Source organism: Chinchilla lanigera, unplaced genomic scaffold (genome assembly GCF_000276665.1).
Source record: "Chinchilla lanigera isolate Chin_1 unplaced genomic scaffold, ChiLan1.0 scaffold00126, whole genome shotgun sequence".
NCBI classification, from domain to species: Eukaryota; Metazoa; Chordata; class Mammalia; order Rodentia; family Chinchillidae; genus Chinchilla; species Chinchilla lanigera.
Window position 1 is genome coordinate 543,710 of NW_004955527.1, and position 20,998 is coordinate 564,707.

Sequence of the window (20,998 nt, forward strand, 5' to 3'; positions counted from 1 at the left end):
CTTGGGCCAGTCACTTAACCTTCTCGGGGTCTCTGTCCCTCCCTGTGTGAAAGAGAGGCTCTGCTGGATGCTTCCAGAGCTGACATCGGAGGAGGAGCTGATGCCAGGGAAGCTTTTCAGCTCCGAGGTCCCGCCCTCTGGCACCCAACTGGGGAAGCTGTGAGGTTCAAGGTCCTGATTCAGAATGTGACCTGCAGCCTGAGGGCACGTTCCTGCTTCCTGTGGATGGGGGCAGGGAGCTCAAAACTCCTTCCTTCTCTGTGCTCTGCCAGGAGGGAAAGGAGGTAGGTGGCATGGGGAGCCACTTTGGCTGGGCTGGTAGCCGCTGGCATTTACTTGAAGGCTGCGCCACACAACTGCCCCCGGCCTGATGGGGAGACATCTGTACCCAGGGTCTTCCATCACTCACTATGCTGTGTGTGCTATGGTTCCTACCTGGAGTCCTTTGCTGACCTCAAATGGAGCCAGTTCTCTGTGTGCCCCAGAATACTCCAGAAGACAAAGGGTCAGAAAACCCCTATTTCAGCTGAGCTACTTCTAGCAGGAGACTTGACAAAATCCTGCTACTTCTGTTTGCCCTCAGTCTTACCACCTGTGAAACGGGGACACATGGGCCTGCTGAGTTACCAGGTGAAAGCGGTAAGCGGAGGCGGGCACACGGTTCTCACTTCTAAGACCCACAGTGACCAAAGCAACCAACAAGACGGATAGGACACAATGATGGCCAGATGTCCAGGAAGGAGCAGCCTCCTGCCTCAGCTTCCAGAAAACACCGTGCACTGGTGAAAGCTGGAAGAGTGTCTACTCCATCATCCCATTCATTAAAATAAACACGGTGTTGATGTGCATATTTCTCTCTAGAGAAACATCGAAAAGATCAGATCTCAAATTACCACCTTTTAACTCTGGGTAACAGGAAGCAGGGGATGACAAACTTTTTACCTTCTATATGCTCTGAGTGTTTGAAATCCTCCCCCCCCCCAATAAGCATGTAATTCTTTCAACAGAAAGAACTCATAACATGTGTTTGGATGGCTTTTTTTTTTTTTTTTAATTCCAAACAGAAGTCTGACCTGCAGCTACGCGTAACTGATGAATGAATGAATGAATGAATGAAGTAGCGAAGGCACACTTGCAAACTCCGGAACTTCATAAATGTTCCTAATAGATGCCCCCAGTGAGCACCCTTCGAGAATCTGCAGGTTGCTGGGACCAGGATCATCCTGAGGCCCAAATGGAAGACAAGGTCACCAAAGCTCACAGAGGACAAGAGACCCTGCTGCTGCTCAGGTCACACACTTCCCAAGTGCGAGCTCCCCGTCCTCCCTAGCCTGCCAGGAGAGGTGGCTTCCTTCGCCCCTGAGGCACACTGGGTCCCTGCTGAGGCACCCACTGCCGCTGCGGAGCGCCAGAGCCAATCCTGGAGGACACAGGTGCAGGCAGAGGCTGGGTTGTACTCTGTCCCGGGCCAAAAAATAAATAAAGCCGCTCTCAGGCTCTTTGCTGCTGACTTCCACCCCCTCCATGGAAATGTTCTTTGATTTCAAAACAGGCTGGAGTGTAAAACCAATAAAGCTTCCTGCGCCCATAAACAAACAGGCGGCTGCTTAACCTCCCCCTCCTGGTGCCCTCGGCCCACCCCCTGCCGCTTGAAGGCAAGGGCTGAGGGCAGGGCTGCGCCCATTGTCCCCGGGTAATTAATTGCAGTAATAAGGGGCTGCACTGAGCTTCAAAGGCCAGGCCGGGCCTCCAGAGCCCTGCCTCTTGTGTGCAGCCGGAAAGCTGGCTTGAGCTCAGGGGCTCTCTCTGGCATCAGTTCTGCACCCTGAGGATTCACTGTGTGCCAGGTATAGCTCTAGGCACACGACTTCCCCCACACCATGATGGGGTATCAACAGGCCTATTTCACAGATGAGAAGACTGAGGTTCACAGAGATTGTTTCTTGCCTGAGGATGCAGTGAAGGAAAAGGAGCCCAGCCCCTGCAGGCTTCCAGGGAGACCAGGAGGGAGAGCTGGGATGGGCAGCCCCCTCTCTCAGCCTCTGCACTCCTACCCAGAAAATGGGGGAGAACTGACCATAATCCAAGTCACCTGGGCGCCAGGTTCAGTCTCAGAAGATGTGCAGAAAATGAAGCTTGAAGGACAAACACATTCCACCCCAAGCACCCCAAAGCCTGACTCTCTGCAGCCCCTGAGCCCCCGACCCCGTGGTGACTGCCATCCTGAACAGGGGAGAATGTCTGCTTGTCTGACCCCCGGCCCCAGTGCAGGACACTGTCGTTCTCTGGTGCAGCCCAGCCTGACACTGAGTGAGTGCCCGCAAACATCCCAGCTGCCCTGTCGTCAGCTCCTCTGCCCTCCCAGCCCCAGCCCACCCTACCCTCGGTCCCAGGCTCCTTCTACCCCCTCTGCACACTCTCTACTGAGCCCTCTCCTGGCCAGGCCAGACGGAGTGGCTTTCACCCACGTTATTCACTTAGTCCTTACAAGCCCTCTGCGCAGAATGTCATTAGTTCTATTTTACAGGTGAGAACACAGCGTCAGAGAGAAAATACTTTCTTATTTGGGGGCCCATGGCCCCGTCTCTTCCTACTTCTTGATCATCAGCAGGTGCCCCATCGCTCAACCTGGACCCCCCTCCCCTGAGCTCTCACCCACTTCGGCCACATGCTCACAGCCGAATGCCCCCACTCTCCGGTGCCCTTCTGGTTTTTCACTCAGGATTCCTGGGCCCAAGAAACCCAGCTTGTTTATAGCCCTGCTGGCCCTGCTGCCCTGCATCTAGAGCAGGTCAGCTCTCTGGGGCTAGGACGGGCTTTTGAACGTGCTAAGTACAGGTTACAGGGGTCAGAGGTCACAGCCCTTCTTTGGGGGAAGTTTGACTTGAATCATCCATGAAACAGCAACTCTTATGGGGGGGGGTCTTAAATTACAATGGTTCTACCATCACCTGCCCTCCTCCCCACAGCTGAGCATCCTCCATCTCTCCGGATGGATGAGGCATCTGGATTTCCGGTCTGCTTCCCTCCTGATTCTGTCCTGAGCCAGAAAATAAGAAAGAGTCTGGGGGAAGCGCAGAGATGCGGGAGGAACTCGATGTTTGTTGGAGGCCCGCTTTGTTCTGGGTGGTCAGATTTGGAAGCAGCACCTCCACTCCACGTAGCCGCGGCCCAGCAGGTACACAGCCAGGATTTGAATCCAGGTTGGTTGGTCTAACTCAAAGGGCCAAGCTCCCTAGGCCAAACCACAGGCTGGTCCAGACTTCGGCCACCAGGCTCCAAGTCCACCTTCACAGGGATGGACAGACTGTGACACTCCGTGTTCATGCCCCCTCAAACCTCCTACCAGGCACAGAAGCCAAAGTCTCGGGTGACACTTTCTGAGGCCAGTTTTCCAAAGTCCTCTTGCCCTGCCACGGCTCTTTACTGCCCATTCAGCCGTTCATCTCAGGCGGGCCACACCCAGGGAGCAGGATGGCCAGCCAAGCGGCATTGGGACTCTCAGGACAGGACCGAGAAAGGGAGGCACAGTGGTCGCCATGCCTGGGAGGTCTCCTAAAGTCCCTTCCTCTTCCCTCCATCCCCCATCTGGGGGGAAACCACCTAGAGAGGAGCACAGATGCTGCCATGGCTACCAGGGCCACTGCAGGTGAAGCTGACATCTTGGGACAGATTCTGGAGCCCAGCAGCATTAAGGGTGCTCCTGCTCCAGGACGGAACTAAGACAAGTGTGGGTACAGTGGGGAGAGGAGGAGGAGGGGAACTGGGAGGGAGGTGTGGGGTGGCGCCACCCTTGACGGAGGCCTGGCTGCCCCTCCCTGTAGTGCTCACACGTCCGGGGAAAGTTCTGAGTGTAGGGAGCGGACCGAGCGCCCACTCTGCACACAGCACTGGACCAGCACTGAAGGAAGGAGTCAAAGGAGAATAAAATGCAGTCAGCCTGTCTGGCCCTGACGAGCATAACAGGAGACATAAACACGGAAGCAAACTCACTAGAACTGTGGCTCTGCAGCACGCACACACGAGTATGTGCACGTGCTCATATACATACGCATGCACACAAACACATGTGCACGCTCCCCAGCCGTGTTGAGGGGACTCTGGGGTCCGTCCCTTACTGGGCTGTCCATGCCACAGCACCCTCTCCCCTGGCACTGAAGGAGTTCTCCGGAGGCAGCGCGTGTCCTTCCTGTGAGCCGGTCTTGCTTCCCCAAAGCTTGCTCTGCATGTGCCCCAGGGGCCACGTCCATGCAGAACACACTGTCTCTGAGCTGAGCCGTCCAGCAGGCCCGATCGGAAGCCTACCCACAGCTGGGGCTAAGACGTGCTCTGCACCTCAACCCTCGTCCTGGGCTAAGAAACGCAGAAGGAGGACTTGCAAGTCCACCAGGCCTTGGGGGCCCGTACCTACGGCCGCTGAGAAAGCTACTATTGCTCTCCGGCCTCAGTTTCCACCCCTAACCTGAGGGCAGATGGTCCCCATCTTGATGTCAAAGACCGCAGAGGTAAAACAGACCTAAGTTCCTACTCGGTCCCTGGTCCCCAGTAAGTATCAGGAACAGACGTCAAGGAAGGACTGGAGGAGACAGAGGCTCGGGAACCCCATTCTCTCCTTCTTCCCTGGGGTCCCCCAGGGCACAGGCAGGCCAGGCTCAGGGACATATGGCTCCAGGGCTGTTGAGGGAGGGAGAGGGCGGGGGCGAGGGCAGGTGGGGGCAGGGAAGAGGAGGAGGAAGGGTGTATTTAAGAAAAAAGAAAAACCCACACAAAACCAACAGAATTCCAGCCAATTATTCCTGCGGCTGCAGATGTCCATTAATGCAGGAGAAATGGAGGACGCAGCTTTGGGGCTGGAGAAAGAGAAACGGCTTGCAGTTCCTTTTAACAAGCCCTTGTCTGGCTTGATCTTGTCACTCTGAAGAGGGCCATTGAGAGGTATTCATGCGTCTGCCCTGGGGGGACAAAAGCGCCCAGTATATATACTGACTGCTCAGTTGCCTGCCGGCCTTGGGGCCTTTGTCTAACTTTCCCTTAATAAACTTTTGGGAAGAGTTCATCAATCCACTTCAATGGCTGATGTTCTCATTTTCAGAGAGACGAGAAAAATAGCAGAAGGCTGGCGTCCTTTTTTTTTTTTTTAAAGAGGGCATTCTCAATAAGAGGGGCAAGGGGAGAGAGAGAGAAAGAGCCAGAGCCTGTAGATACCCCACTTTAAAGGGAGAAAGAACACACCACAAATCCTAAAAGGGAACCCAAACAAAACCACTATTCATCGGGCCCCTGGATTCTGCCCCTAGTTACTGTCTTTGGGCCTGGACCTCGCCATGTGCAGGAGGCAGGGAGGCTGCGTTCACAGCTCTGCAGACTTGGGGCAGGAAGAGATTCAGGGCAGGACGGGGAGGCTCAGAAAGCGACAGCATGCGGGTATCTTTGCCCAGCCTCTCCTTTTAGATCTGCGTTCATTGTTTCTTTGGCATCAGGCGCATTTTAAAAGCTGAAGGTATCTTTTTATGGGGCTTGGGAGCAATTTGCTCTCCTCTAAGCAGTTTCTCCCTTTCTGTGTCTTTGTTTTGCTTCTGCAGGACACGCAGAGCTCACACCCAGGGTCCTGTCTATGCCAGGGAAGTATTCTGCGGAGCTGCACCCCAGCCTGTTGTTGTTCCCCAGTACTAGGGATTGAACCCAAAGCCTTAGCACTGAGCTACATCCCCAGCCCTTTCCTAATTTTTTTTTTCTTTCCTTTTCTAAGCTAGGTTCTGGATAAGTTGCTAAGTTGCCCAGACTGGCTTCAAACTTGCAATCCTCCTGCCCTTGCCTTCCAGAGTCCTGGAATTACCACAACTGGCTTGGTGTTTGCTTTTCTAAATGTGACCTCTACTTCTAAGATCCTTAGATCTTAAGATCCTTCTATGATCCACCCTTAGGCTTCAGGGCGAGTGTGTGGGCCGCGCCCACACACCCAAGGCCTCCTTAGCTTTGCACTGGGTGGTGAGGTCTCCTCTCCAACCACCCCACACTTCTTATCAAAGCCACAGGGTCTAGACAGGCCCTAAAATTCCACCCTGCATCACAAGGTGGCCTGTGGCATGAAGTGGGGTAGATGTGGGGGACAGAGAAGAAGAGATATTCATAATATTCCTACCATGCCAGATGCCGTGCCAGTTTTAATCCTGTATCAACTCACTTCTCCCACAAAAAAAATTTTTTTGCTTTTGCTTTGTTTTTTCTTTTATTTTTTTAGATAAGGTCAACCTAGTAGTTCAGGCTGGCCTTGAACTCACTATGTAGCCCAGGCTGGCTTCAAACTCTCGGCAGTCCTCCCACCTCAGCCTCCCAAGTGCTGGGACTGCAGGCATGCACCACCACGCCCAGCACGAACTTATTTTTTTAAACATACATTTTAATTTACTCATTCTAGTTGGAGAAACTGTGACTCAGAGACATGGACTTAGATCCAGGGGCTCCCAGCAGGAAGCTGAGATTCCAACTCAAATCTTACCAAACCCCGCATTCCAGGTTCTAAACTGTGGTGCCTCTTACATTTTAAATATTTCATCATGACGACAATAAGTTACCAGTAGCTGTGCTCTAAAAACAGAATGGGCACTGCTATAATTGGTTTATGTATATATGTGCTACTTTCTAATGGCCCAGAAAGAGAGGGCTTATTATTATAAACCCATTTTACAGATGGGAAGATTGAGGCCCTAAGAAGGATAAGCGCTGGGCAGCCTCCAACAGCCAGAGGGCAAAGTTAAATTCAAACTCCAGCTGACCCTGGAGGCACCACCACCACCACCACCACACACGCACACATGCACACTATTCTGCCTTTGATAAAAGGCAGATGCAAGAAGGAAGGAAATAGATGAACAAACGAAAGTGACTTCTGCCCCTGCCGAGCTTCAGGGACGGGTCTCCCTGGGCCTGGTGCTGCTGTGGAGAGACACACACATGCACATGCACACACACCCCCTCTGCGTCTCCCCAGTGGCTCTAGTTCAATGTTTTACAGGCCTAATGAGTGTTGACAAGTTTAATGAGTTTGTTTTAAAGAGGGGAGGGGAACCTGGTCAAGTTGAGATTTCCGAGTCAAATGAATTAGTGGAGGCCGCCAGACTTCAGCTGACAGGCCTGGAAACCCTCCCGCAGACTGCGGCCTGGAACCACGGACCCCGGTCCCCTCAATGGGAGCTGGGCCCCTCGCCAGACACTGAGGCCTCTGAGCAGCCCTCGGGTGCCTGGGTCCCAGCCCAAGCTCCTCTCCCCACGCTGCAGCCCCCTCTTTGCCAGCCCACCCTCGGCAGCCCCCCTTCTGCAGGACTTTCCTCCCCACCGAGTCCCCAGTGAGAAATTTGATTCAAACCCAGTTTGGCACTTGTTTGCATATTGATTGCGTGGTAATTAAGTGCCTTCATCTGCGGAGGGGACTCGCCACCTGCATTTCTAAGCTGCGCAGTCATGGGCGGGGACGGGCCACAGCCCTTGTTTCTGCCCATGGAATCTGGGGAGACCAGCCTCTGCCTGCTTGAAGGGAGTTACATGGTCTTCCGGGGGAAACAGCGTTCTTTATGTTTTTGCAGGGACTGATGAGATGAACTGGGAAGGGGTTTGTACAAACCCGACCAGTTCCAGACAAAATAGCAAAATTAGAATGAATAATAATTATGCCCAAATCAAACGAAGACATATGCGCCTCTAGCCTAGGAGCCAACGTCTCTGTGGCACGGTAGGCACATGCCAAGCAAAACCGATTCTCCCCAGGATCAGCCTCTTCTGAGCAGTCCCTGGGGTGATATAAGTCCTGGACCCCAGGTTGGTAAGGGCCACATTCAAAGCCCTCTTTTGCTTTTTTCTCTGGTCCTGCAATCTCAGGCAAGTATCTTTGCTTCACTGAGCCTCAGTTCCCTCATCTGTAAAATGGGATCAGTAAAACCTGCTCCTTGCGGACCGGTGGGATCCAAGGGACTGTGGTGGGCACATGGTAAGTCCTCTATGGGTCCAAGTTTGCTGTCCAGGGCTACATCCTAGCTGGAAGTGAGCAGGTTCTACACACCCTGCCTTCTCTACAGTGCCAGGGCCTTGTGCACCCTGCACAAGTGCTCTAGCGTTGACCCACACCCACGCCCCATCTCTCATCATTACAGCTTTTCACATTAGTACTGGAACTTCCGGCCCACCCCATGCTTGAGTCTCTTTTCTTCTACTAGCCCAGGTAGCCAGGGAGGTCCTTAGGTGGCACCTGTCTCGCGGGCAGGAAGTAGGCAAGTGGAGACCCAGGAAGGAGAAAGCCTCTTTGCTGGCTCTTTGCTTCTGCTTTATTTGGTTTTGCTTTGTCTTCTGGTGCTGAGAACAGAGTGGAAGCTGATCACCGCACCCAGCTGAGATTCTGCCCCTCTCCCCAGCTGTCTGTGGAACATGAGATTATTTGCTGTTTCCCCTGATCAGGTGCCCTTCTCCTCTAACTTTCTCCCTGGTCTCTGGTTGAAGGGGGTGCTGGTGACAGTGGTCTTTCCGGTGAGAATTTCTGTGCAGACTTTGCTTCTGCTTCCAGCAGGGCCAGGGGCCTGCGTGGGGGAGGGGCGGGCGGGTCATCTGAGTCAAGTGGGCTGACCGTGCACCGCGGGCCGCTGCACTCCTCTGGCGATTTCTCCACTTCCTAGGTCTTGCCATTGTTTGGGGCTGCAGCCAGCTGCTGGCGTTAATCTTTGGCGTATTTGCAATTCCCAGAAAGAAAGACCCTCGTGTGATGGGGCTGGGCCAGGGGCCCCGGGAGTAGCCAGGGGCTGAGCCGCCAGACCAAGGAGGGGGCGTGCATGTGACCGCACACACCCCCACAGGGACCTGTAATGACAGCAGCGGCAGGCACGCTGGCATTTAAACCTTTTTGTGTCACTTAAACCTTCCCTGGGGAGCCAAGAAAGAGGCTGGAGTCTGAAGGCAGCCTTGGTTTCCCCTCCTGGCTCAGCCACTTACCAGCTAGAGGCCTTTGCCCAACAGACTTGACTGCTCTAAGCCTCGGGTTCCGGTCTGGGAAATGGGGACAGACACTTTCAGAGGCACAGTCAAGCCCGGTTGACCTGCTCTGGGACACAGAGGACGCAGGAAAGTCACATGAGTATACACCTCTCCTGTTCTGAAGCAATATCCGTCACTTCTTCAAGCCACAAACATCCCACACCCCGATCACACAATCCCACACCCCTGAACACACTCAAGCAGCAACCAACCGCTCCTCTCCCCTCCCCAGAGGACACCCAGCAGGGGCCAGGTGCACACAGGACAGCTGTAACAACAACAACAAAATACACACAAGAAAGTGACCTCACCCTCAACGGGGACCACAATGTCTACCAACACACTCCCGAGGCCGGTTGAGATTCCTCTACCCATGCTCCCAAACACAAGTCAAAAAGTCAGTGAAATGAGAAACCACTCTGAAGATATCAATACGTAATACAACAAGCACTGTTAATCTCCTACCACTTTGTATCTCTGTATTGTTTGTACTGTTCTCTTGCTATTTTGTAGATGGCTGTCTGTCTGTTAATGTTTTCCTCCTTTTATTTTTAAAATTAAAAAAAAAAAAAAACTTCGCGTGAAACTTCCCCAGATCATGGGTCCCTTCTCCTGAAGCAGGCAGCGGAAGCCACACTGCGGGGAAACAGGCCTCGGTGAGTCAGCCAAGGGCTCCCCAAAGTCACATGACTGCAAAAGGCAGAGTCTGGTAGGAAGACCCGGATTTGATTACTCACTCTCCCTCTTACTGGTTGTGTGACTCGAGGCAGCTGAGTGAACCTGTCTGAGCTCTGAGTCTACCTGCAAAATTGGGATAATCGATATCCGCAAGCCAAGGCTGGGGGTCGAGTGAGATGAGACACACTTCCGGCCCCGTTCCTAACCTACAAGGAGAGGGGCAGGTTGAGAGCATAGATCTGCCCATCAGTGACCAAAGAGCGAGGTTCCTCTCCCCGTCTCCATTTCTGTGTCTATAAATGGGCTTCTTAGTCATCCCTCCTTCTGGGTGTTGTTGAGAGGACCTGATCAATTCATTCCTCACCCCAGGGCTGGGTGCACAGTCAGCCCCCATCTGGCTACTGTCCTAGGGAGGAGATGTTTTGGACACCCGAGTGCCTCCTTCCTGCCTGCCTTCCTGGTCTCAGGTCAAACAGTATCGCCTGCAGGAGGCCTCCCTGATACACCCATCACGGATCCCCACCAGTCCCTTCCAATCACTATTCTGCTTCACATCCTTCAAGCCCGCACCTCTCCCCCGCCTTCTGGAAGCATCTCCTCATTTATGCCCCGGCTCACCGTCTGTCTGTCTGTCTGTCTCCCACTACCACCCCCTTGGAGGCCAGGCCGTGTGCTGTTCACACCTTTGCTTCCCTGCATTCACTGACCTGGTAACCAGCGTAGTAGGTGCTCAATTCACTGTGCTGTGGGGATAAAACAGTAGTTCTGATTCCACCTTCCCTTCCTTTTGGAGGGGCCCTAGGCATGGGGGAGGGAAGGGGTCAGCTGAGGTTATAGGTAGAGCAGCCAGCAGGGCCCCCTTCTCTTCCCTTCCTCTGCCCTCCCAATATGCCCCCCGCCCCCTCTCCGGAATGTGCTTCCTGGGCTGCTGGCCCAGTAGGCCTGGCTGGCCAGGAGGCCAGGGAGCCTTGATAGGTTTACCTGGGTGTTAATCCCTAACAATCCCTTCAGCCGATGCAAGCGAGCACCAGCCTCCATTCTTGTCCTGGGTCTAATTAAGTGCCTGAAATGCCACTTCCCCTTTCAAGCCGGGCTGCTTTTCTCTGAGGCAAGCAGGTAAGCCCAGCCTGCTGCTTTGAAGCAGCAGAGGCCGGAAGCAGGAGCAGGTGCAGGAGGAGGAGGAGAGGCGCTCAGGGCCTGGGGGGAAGGAGGGGCAGGGAGGGGGCCTTTCGAGGACAAACACCTGCAAATCTGCCTCAGATGCTTAACCTTTTGGGGACCCTGAGCTCTGGGAGACTCACTAAAAGCGAGGGTATAGTTCAGTGGTAGAAGGCCTGCCTAGCATGTGCAAGGCCCCGTGTCCCATCAGCAGTGCTGGATGAAAAAGAAAAAAGGTATGGACCCCTCTCCAGGAAATGCACAAATGCATTCATATACCATGATGTGCACCACATAAAGCGATCATGCCAAACTGACTCAATGTACTCTCCTTTACATACACATCCAGATCTAGGCTGACAGATGCATAGATCCATACAGACCTGGACACAGACATAGGTATATAAATCTAGACAGCTACACCTTCAAACCAACAAGGTCATTGCTAGGGAATAAATGGAAATCCTTAAAAATTTTACATTGCATTTTTTTTTATTATTTGGCATTTCACAAGTACTTATTGCTTTTACAATAAATTTTTCAAAAACATACAGAGCCAGGAGTGGCGGGACACGCCTGTGATCCCAGCTACTGGAGAGGCTGAGGCAGGAAGATCGAAAGTTTGAGCCCTTCCTGGACAACTTAGAACCTGTCTCAAAATAAAACTTAAAAAGTGCTGGGGATGTAGCTCAGGGTGAAGCTCCTGGGCCTGATTCCCAGTACTGGAAAAAAGAACAGAGGGGAGAAAAAAACCTGCACCTATATTTTAGAGCCCCTGATATACACATTTGCCTTGGGAATTTCTCATTTTACAAAGCTTTATGTATCATCCATTCCACACAAATTCTCTCAGGTCTTTTACTACATTTTAATCGTGTACTTCCTGTGTGCCAGGTACCTTTTCTGGGCCCCATTTGTGATCTTCATCCCTATTGGTGGGATAAGGGTAGTTACTTGCTAAGTGGGGTGGCGCCTTTCAGGGTACTGTGCTGCCTCTGGCTAGAAGTGCTGAGGGCACAGTACTGAGATGACAGCCTGGCAAACCACCCCTGGCTACAGGCCAGAGGTAGGACAACAGGACAGGGCAGAGGTTTGTCCCTTGTGTGCCTAGCACGGTGCAGTGTGGATCAGACCTTCAGTTCAAGCACGTGATAGCAACAAGAGATGAGGGGTCCAGCAATTGTGCTAGAATGTTCTATTCAAGATGCCTGCTTTAAGGATTGGGACCCTGGCTTCCTGTTCTGACCCTGTTTTGGACTGGCTGTGCAACAAGTAACAAGTCCTTCCACTTCCCTAGTCTCAGTTTCCTCACCTGTATTGAGAACAGGAGGTTGCACTGGACCAGTTGCTCTCACCTCAGGTGGCCATCAAATGACCTGTGCAGATTTCCCAACTGCCCTGTCACCAGATGTCCCAGACCCAGAAATGGCTGAGTGTTTATTTTTCACATTGCGCTGCCCTGCTGGCTCAAGAATCTTTCCATTTCTCCAATTCTGCACTGAATTCTCCTTCGAACCATCCCAGGACAGAGCTGCAACCTAGCTGCACCTCCAGCATTCTCCGGCCCCACCAGGTACAGAGGGTAATTGCCTTCCCCTGTCTCCCAGCAAGCTGGGCAGAGACTGCGAGGCAGAGGTCAGTGTCTGAAGACCAGCCCTTGGGCTCTTCCCAAGAGACCTCCCAACCAGGAGAGAAAGTTCCCTAATCAGGGGAATGGAAGAGGTGGGGAATCATTTGTCACCAGATAAGCAATATCACCTTATCTCTGAAGACCAATAACCACAGCCCGGGGCGCTGATTCCAGGCGTAAACAGAGCTGCCCCTTAGCCCTCCGCCCTTGGAGAAGAGCAGTTCCTGCTCCTTCCTGGGGCAAAGCTCTGCCTCTCTGGAGTTTCCTCTGTGAGGACCAGCCTGGGCTTTACTTCCTCCCTTCCAATGCATACCTGCCCAGAGAGTCAGAGCTGAGGGTGGGGAGCACCTCCAAGCTTCTCCACAGAACCTGGTCTCCGTGCAAGATAGTTTGAAAATCACTGATCAGACCCTGTCTTGCTGTTGTTCAGACAATGGGGCCAAGGACCACCATAGTGTAGCAGCTTTGTCTGGAATTACACACAGTCAGTGCTGAGGCCAGACACCGAGCAGGCCATAGAGGTAAGGATCTGAATTCCAACACCAGCCACAGCAGGGGACAGTCTGTGTGCCGGGCTCTCTCTTCCCCTGCCGTTCAAAGGACCCTTCCCAGGGTAATGGTAGATCTCCCAGAGGGCTAAGTCTGTGGCACCCATCAAGTCCAATATCCCAGGGAGTGTTCAGGGTGCTCAAAGGTCTCCCCCAGGGTGGCGGACCCAGGTTCAGGGGGAACTGGAGAGGATGGTGGGACTGGAACTGTCTAGATGGGGTAAGAGGACGAATAGGATGGATCCCCTTCAGGCATCTTAGAATAAAGGCATCAGGGTCCAGCAAGACCCTTTTAGGAGAGAACTCTGATCCCCCTACTTCCTTGGGCTAATCAATGCTTGGTGTCTCAGTTTCTCCCTCTGTGAAATGGGAATTTAAAGCATGAACCACATTAAACACAAAGGGTGATGTGCTGTCTGGATGAAAAAAAGGCCTCTTTGACTCCTTGTCTTCCTAATTCCTGGAAGTAAGACTCCTACCTGCTTATTTGACTTCTCTGCCAGGGCAAGTGCCAACAGGCCAGGGACTTTTCTCCTGCGGGCTCACTTCTGTTGCTTCCTTAAGGCCTCAGCCTTCCCATCTGTAAAATGGCCAGATGACTCCCAAGGTCTGTTGAAGCCTCTACCTTCTGGGGTCCCAGTCTGCAGAGGGGTTCCAAGCCTCTTCTCTTTCTTTCCTCTTCTCTGACCCTGGCCGCCTCCTGCAGTCTCCTCTCACTTCTCTGTTCTTGGGTCATAGCTTCAACCTCCATATCTTCCAGAACATTCTCCCTCACTCCCCTGCTGAAATTCCTCCACAACTCACCACTACTCTTGAAATAAGTCCTAATCGCTCAACCGGACCTTTACTGAATCTAAGACCTGGAGTCTGGGGGTGGGGGTCCTCCCCAGCACAATTCACCTGAACCAAGAGCTTCAAAACTAGCTGTGGGGGAAATAAAATAGCCGTGGAGTGAATGAAGAGCTGAGATACCTTCAAAGCACTTGCCGTCACTCCTGGAGAATGGCAGGGCAATTCCTACCCTACCTCCAAGGGGATGGAGGGGAGCTGCCTGTCGAGCAGGGAAGGCCAGGAGACGGGAGCCAGGCTGCAGAAGGTGGGCTGAGAGTCTGGTGGCAGCTGTCCCTGACTCCTGCACACCTGGCGAAGGCTTTCACCATTTTTCGTCACCCAATAGTGCTCACCCCACCCGAAGCATCTCTTGGGCCTGGCGGCTGGGCTATGCTGCTGCACCCCTCTCTTGCCCCGTTGCAGGCTGGGAAGCCGCCCCAGGCCTGGTAGGGACAGGAGACAGGAGGGTCGCTGTTTGTATATGGCAAAGCAGCTGCCCTGCCTCCATCTGGCCTATATTTGGCAATCCCTGTGTGTTTCAAGGGCTCTGATCTCCCAAATCTTAGGGGAATGTCCTCCACTCTGGAAGAGGCTTTGGAGAGAAAGAAGCCAGGAGACACTTGGGGGGGTCGTATTTATCCAGTATTTTTGACATCCTCAACTCCTCCTAGCACACACGGAGACGGCCATCCGCTACACAGGCCCATTTCTCAGAGGGGGACACTGAGGCTGTCAGTGCCCTGCTCAGAGTGACCCAAAGCCTTCAGGCTCCCGCATCCTCCTCTTCCTCATTCACCTCCCTCCCCCATTTCAGGCGCCTGCTCTCTGCATCTCAGAGGAGCCGCCTCTGTCTGGCCAGACCTCACTGATCACAGTTCCGCGGGCACAGCTGGGGCGACTTTTGGAGACTTCTGTAACCAACTTCCTGGGCTCATAAAGGAGGACAGGAAGGCCCGAGAAGCCGATCCGCCATGTGTCCGAGCCGCGCAATACTTAGCAACAGACAGGGGTGCTTCTGCGGGCTGTCTCCCTCCACGCCTGAGCAAGCCACGTACCGTGGGCGCAGGGGCGCAGCCCCAGGCCTCTGCCCCTCCCTCCGCGGCGGCCGGCGGGGGCTGCGGACCCAGCAGCAACTCGGCGGAGGGAGCGGGGTTTTGTTGTGGGTTTTGTGCCTGCGTTTTGTCCCCGCTCCCGCCCCTCCCCCGTCCCCTCCCTCCGGCCCCCGGCGTGCGCTCTTGACTTCATCCACTAAGTCAATAGCCGGGCGCGGGCGGGCCGCTCCCCCCGCGCCGCCCCCCGGTTTTCTTCTCAGGATAATGGGGGCTCTTTGTGGCCTAATCAGCCTCCTAAGGGGCCGGGAGGCCGGGAGCGCTTCCCCCGCGGCCTTCGGTGGAAATGAAAGCAGGATTAGGCCGGGGCCTCGGCCCACACCATAGTAAAGCGCCACCAGGCATTCGCCCTTCAAAGCCCTTTTCGGGGTTTGGTTACTTTATTTCTAAAGTTGTTTGTATTTCTAAAGTGGCCATTGAGGCGCGAGCGGGAACGCGCGAGGGGGCGGCGGGGGAGGAGCCACTCTCAGCCTCCATCCCGCCTCGGACCCGCCGGGAATCTGACTTCCTTTTCTTCGTCCCCGCAGGCCGGGAACGGCTCTTATCCCCACTCATCAGATAGGGAAACTGAGGCTCAGGCATTGGAAGTAACTGCAGGGCTCCACTCCATAGGACGGGCTCTCGGATTCCAGCGCACCGCCCAGCTGGGAGGAAAGGCATCGGGTCTTTTGGGGAGGGGCGCAAAGGGTCATCGCCCTCAGAGCGCCAACTGAGCCGCTTGGTGTCAGGGAAGGGAAAGTCCCAACTCTAATGCGCTTCCAGCCCTGCAGTAAGAGCGGTTCGGCCTCATTTATTAAAGAAAGTTCCAGCGCCTCCTTTCTTAGTTCACTCAGAGCACCTCCAACGAATTCCACAACTGTCTGGATTATGCACTAAATCAGTTTTTCCCCAACTCCAACGCGGGAGAGACGGGCGCTCTGACTTTGTCCTCTGCAGGCAGCAGGTGGGAGGACAGAGGAAGCAATATTGGCCCGCGGGGGGTGGGGGGTCACGAGCAGAGGAGAAAGGTTTCTTCTAGCTGCGCCCCTTTCCTCCTCACAGCTCCTCTCTGGAATTCCTTTTCCCACCGAAATTTTGGACTCTGGGAAGGGTAAATCCGAGTTTAAGGAGTCCAAGGGAGGAGGAGAAAGGCAAGGACCAGGAGCTCAGGCGGGGGCCCCAATGCCAGGTCGAGGCGCCCGCGGACCACAGAGAGAGCTGGGTCAATGGTCACAAGCGCTCTGGGAAGACAGAGGTGCTTTCCAAGGCTTCCGCTGGCAACAAGAGGGTCCACATCTCCCCTAGGACTTCCTCTGACCCATACCTGCCCCAACACTGACGTGTGAAAAGCAAACTTGAGTTTGAATTCCATTTTAATTTTAGTGTCTATGCAATCTCCAGGGATCCAGAAAGCTTGCTCCAGACCCTCTACACAAAGGTATACACAACACAAACACACACACACACACACAGAGAGAGAGAGAGAGAGAGAGAGAGAGAGAGAGAGGGAACAACTCCTGATTGTTGCACTGTCTTCTAAATACCAGCGGTCTGAATTCTAACCCGCAGCCACAGGTCCCTTCCACCTGCCACCCGTACTGAGGCCTGGGACTGTGGAAAGGGCCCAGTGGAAAGGCGGCATCACTGGTGACTGGGGCTTTCCCGGATCTGCCTCCCACCTTACGGACCCCAGAAAAGTAGTTCAGGGTGGAGTTTTCAGAACTACTTTTCTCGCCCGCCGCCCCACCCCTTTTTCTGTCGCGTCCGGGGCCTCTTTGATCTCAGTCTTTTCTCGTTGTCAGACAAAGAGCGCTGTGAAGGCGAGAGGCTCCGGAGCCCCGCGGCCCGGCCGCTCCTCCCTCGTCTCTCCCCGAACCCGCCGCGCTCAGCGAGGACGCAGCCGGCCGACGCCTGCGACCCCAGAGGTCAGCTTGGGGCTGCTTGCTAAAATCGGCCCCATCCCCAAACACACCCTGCAGTAGCCACCTTGTGCGCGTGCGCGCACACACACTACTCACAAACATCCAGATACACATACAGGCAGTCTCTGTAAACTCACAACAAACACTTGCACTGAGATTCGCTATTCGTGGGCTGCTTTTCTGTCTGTACCACCTGTCAGCAATCCGTCAGGGCAGGGACCTCCTTGGCACCCCACGAATCATTCCTGGGCACCTCACACAGTGCCTAGTAGGTGCTCAGCAAAATTTTTACTGAATGCATGAAGGAATTCACACCTATTCACCCACGGGGGGTGTGCTGCAGACAAAGGAGGGACACAACATATGTGCTCACTTTTGCCTTAGAACCTGCCCAGAAAGGGTCCTTCCAATCACGAAATGGGAGAAGAGGCGGGAAGAGGGCCGGCTGCCCTTGCTTTGCCAAAGGAAGGAGCAGTGGCCAGCGCAGGCTCTCAGCTCCCACCCCAATCTCCTCGCCCGGGTTTGGGGCATCTGGAATCAGGACATCCCTAGAGAATCCTGGAAGCGTTAAGAAACGGCAGAAGTGAGGTTCTGATACCTCAGGAAGCCCAGGGATCCCTTTGTACTATATGCAAATTTCTACTTATAGGACCTGTGTGTCAGGCGGGTTCTTTTTTTTAACTCCTATTTTCAAAGCGGGTATTCCCCTGTCAGGATAAAACCTGTTGTTTTAGCCTAATTCTGTTTGTTCCTGGGAGGAAACTGAGGCCCAGAGAGTCTGAGTGTGTTGTCCAGACTCACATCGGTGGCGAGTTGGTGTAAAACGCACATCAGAACCTTTACCCTTTTACCGTTTGCGCTCTGCCCCCTCGGTTCCTGGGGTCCTCGAGGCGCGGGGTTCGGATGGAGACCCGGAGTGCAGGCGGTCGGCGGAGGATAGTGAACACTCCGCCGCAGGGGACCAGTGGGTGCCAGCCGGACCCGGAGCAGCCCCAGGGTGTCGCCTCGAGCTTACCCTCGCCCCGCGGTCACGCCTCACACACACACACACCGCAGAGGCGTGGGGGTGGTGGCCCGCGCCACGTCCCTTCTCCAGGCGGGGAACTTCGAAGGGGCGCTGCTAACCCGGAAGGCGGCGAGCCTCACTCTCGCGGCAGGGAAACCCGGGCTGGCGGGCTGATTTAGCGACGCTCTGAATAAGGGTTCCCCGCCCCCTCGCTCCGCGTCCCAGCCCCGCCAGGCGCGCGGGCTGCCTCTGGCCAGTTCCTCGCGGGTCGGATCGCGGAGCCCCGGCCCCCGCCTGAGGGTCGGCCTCCCTCCCGCCCCGCCGGCCCGGCTCGCTCGCCTCTAATTAAGCGGCGGGATCGCAGCGAGCCGCCGGGCCGCGCTGTAATATGATGAACTGCCTTTGTGCCGGTGTCACCGAAAGCGCTTCTGATAAGGGGAAGCCGCGCAGGATCAAAAGGGCGGCCGCCGCTCGCCCGCCTCCCGCCTGGCCCCTGCCGCCGCGCGGCTTTCGCGCTCGCCCTCTCCGCCCGCCCGCGCGCTCCTGCGGGCTCTGCTCGAAGTCCCACTGTCCCTCTGGATCTGCCCGGCCCAAGGCCAGCCTTTCGGAGACCGGGTCTCTTTGTCTTTTTGCGGCTCAGAGCCTCCCTCGGCCCCTCCGCGTTTTTCTACATCCTCAAACTCCAAGTCCGCCTCGTCTCGCGCCCGGCGCTTCTCACTCCGAATTTTCCTGCGCGCTCTTTCTGATACTCCCGTCCTGATTCTTCCGTGTCACCGGGGCTCACTCTCTCTACCGCCTCTCTCCGCCCTTCCCTTGGTCTCTACATGGGCTCAAGACTACCACCGCACTTCCAGGGCCCGGGCGAGAAAGTCACGGATGGGTCCATTAGGTGACCTGCAGACCCGGGGATCCCGGGCCAATTCACTGCAGGCGCCCCCGGGCCCCTTAGCATCTACCTCACCCAGCCCGGCTGGCGAGCAGGGGCCCCAACACATGCACCCTACGCGTCGCGGAATATTCTGGGGGGCTTCCGCGCTGGATTTGGGGTGCATACATTGCTCTCACCCCCTCCAAGACTGCCCAGTGACTGGCAGACGCTATTCCTCTCCCCCGGGGCTGAAGTCCCATCTGCAGCTCACCCGCCTTTACACCCGCTTCCCTACACCCCTTCCTTTGGCCCCCACCTCCCCTTTGCCCTCGACCCCTTCTCTTCCTCCTCCAGGCCCCTCCTCTTCAGCTTGGGAGGGGTCTCTCCTGCGCTCTCGGACCCCTTCCAGGCCTTGCCTTTTGCCCCCCACCCCACTGTTTGAAGTTTTGGAGAGATCTATCTACTAATGGCAAAGTTTCCCCCTTAGGTCACCGTTCTGCCTTGATTCGATTTGGGAAGGCGAGTTCCCTCCCTTCCCCTGCCCGACCCCAGTGGGGCCAATCGCTCCAGAGTAGGTCAGAAAGCGCTGACCTTACTTCCACCTTTTCCGCTTTCAGCCAGAGCTGGGGGAAGGGGAAAGAAGAGGGAAGGCTGAGGTCAGCAGAAACAGGGGGGCATCCTAACCTTCCCAGTGCCTCCTTCCCATCCTCGACTGGGTTTCCGAATTACCCCATTAGTCTGGAGTGGGAGGGGAACAGCAGTTATTTTTCTGGAATTCCTGGAATGTGCCCCCCTTAGTCATGGCCTTCAAGGCCCCAGAGCCTCTGGAGCACCTTCCCTTTGGAGTCTCTCTTCTGGACAGGAAGGCTTTTCCGGGTGTGAGCAATGTCGGGCTTAGACCAGGAGCCTTGGGGCAGAAGCCGGGACCGTACATTTCAGGTTCCTGTCCTCAGGCACCCTTACTGGACTACAGAGTGAGGCCCCATCAACTTTGTCTATGGTGAGGACAGAAGAATGGTAAATAGGAATTCCAAAGAGGTACCCTGGAAGGAAATCTCATTTGCTCAGTCCTCTCTCACTATAAAACGTTTCATATAATATCATTTACATATAATGTGGTATGTGACAACCATCATTTCCAGAAAGACATTCCCTTTAAAGAAAAAAAACAACAACAACAAATAATCATCTACTGCTTTAAGGCTACTGTTATATGTGCTTTAAAATCCTTCCATGTAAATTCCACTGAAAATTTGGAAAGCTGTAAAAGGGGAGGGGGGCGGCGAAAGTGGGGGGGAGGTTAATCCGGGTTTAACGCCGCCGTGCCGTCTTAGGACCAGGGTTAGCCTGATTGCGTTATCTCGTCCCAACATTTGAGACGCCCATATTTTACCCAGCCAAATAGCTCGGAGAGCAGCGCAGATGGCTGCCATGGTCGCGCCTCAGGAAAATGTGTTATTAATATCTAAATAACTTCCCAATACTGTCTGGTAAATCTCCCCTCCACCATTCCAAATGATGAATTCGTTTGAAGTCTTCCCCCAGCCCCGTCTTTTCAATGTCTGTCTCTCTCTCTTCTCTCTTCTTAGCCAGGCTTATTTCAAACTGGTAAATATCTAATTCCCTTAACTGCTGCGCCGCGCACGCGAGTCTTTTAGGTACAAACGCCTTGAAACAGCCGGTGTGTGGCGGTGCGTGCCCGGAGGAGAACGCCGAGCCTGCGCGCCCTCGCAGCGGGGGACCCCACTCGGCTTAGCCGATCCTCCATCCGGGAGCCGAGCCTCCTCCCCGGCGCGCCCCGGGGTCCCTGTGCTGCTTCCCGCGGAGTCCCAAAGGCGGGGAGGGGGGGGAGACAACGCGCGGTTGCCGGCGGCTCCCGGGCCCCCACCCCTCCCGGCCTCCGCCGGCTTCCTCGGCTCTCCGGGGCGGATCTTGACGCTGCGCTCGCTCCCCTGTTCTCCCTTGTTTAAAGTTTGTTTTCTAAACGTCTTCTATTAGATTATGCTCGTTCATTCCCCCTCCAACCTTATCTCCTTCTGTCTCTTCTCTCCCGGCCCGTCACACTCGATTTAGGCACGAGTTTATCTGGCAAACAGTTTGCCGACTTTGTTTATTTACCGCGGGTTGTGGGGCGGCTCGCGCGCGAGCGCCAGTGTTTGCCTTTGTAATAGTTATCTCCTTATTGTTGGTGCTCGTTAGGCTCGGCTCCCTCCACCCCCTCTCTTCTTCGGTTGGGGGGATGAAGGGAAGA

At 54.8% G+C, this 20,998-nt stretch overlaps 1 protein-coding gene across 3 annotated transcripts in view; it reads right to left on the reverse strand.

Annotated features, from left to right (window-relative positions):
• Positions 1 to 20,998, reverse strand: part of Pax7 (paired box 7) — a 99,420-nt gene that overhangs the window by 69,260 nt on the left and 9,162 nt on the right. The gene's annotated exons all lie outside the window — the stretch shown is intronic.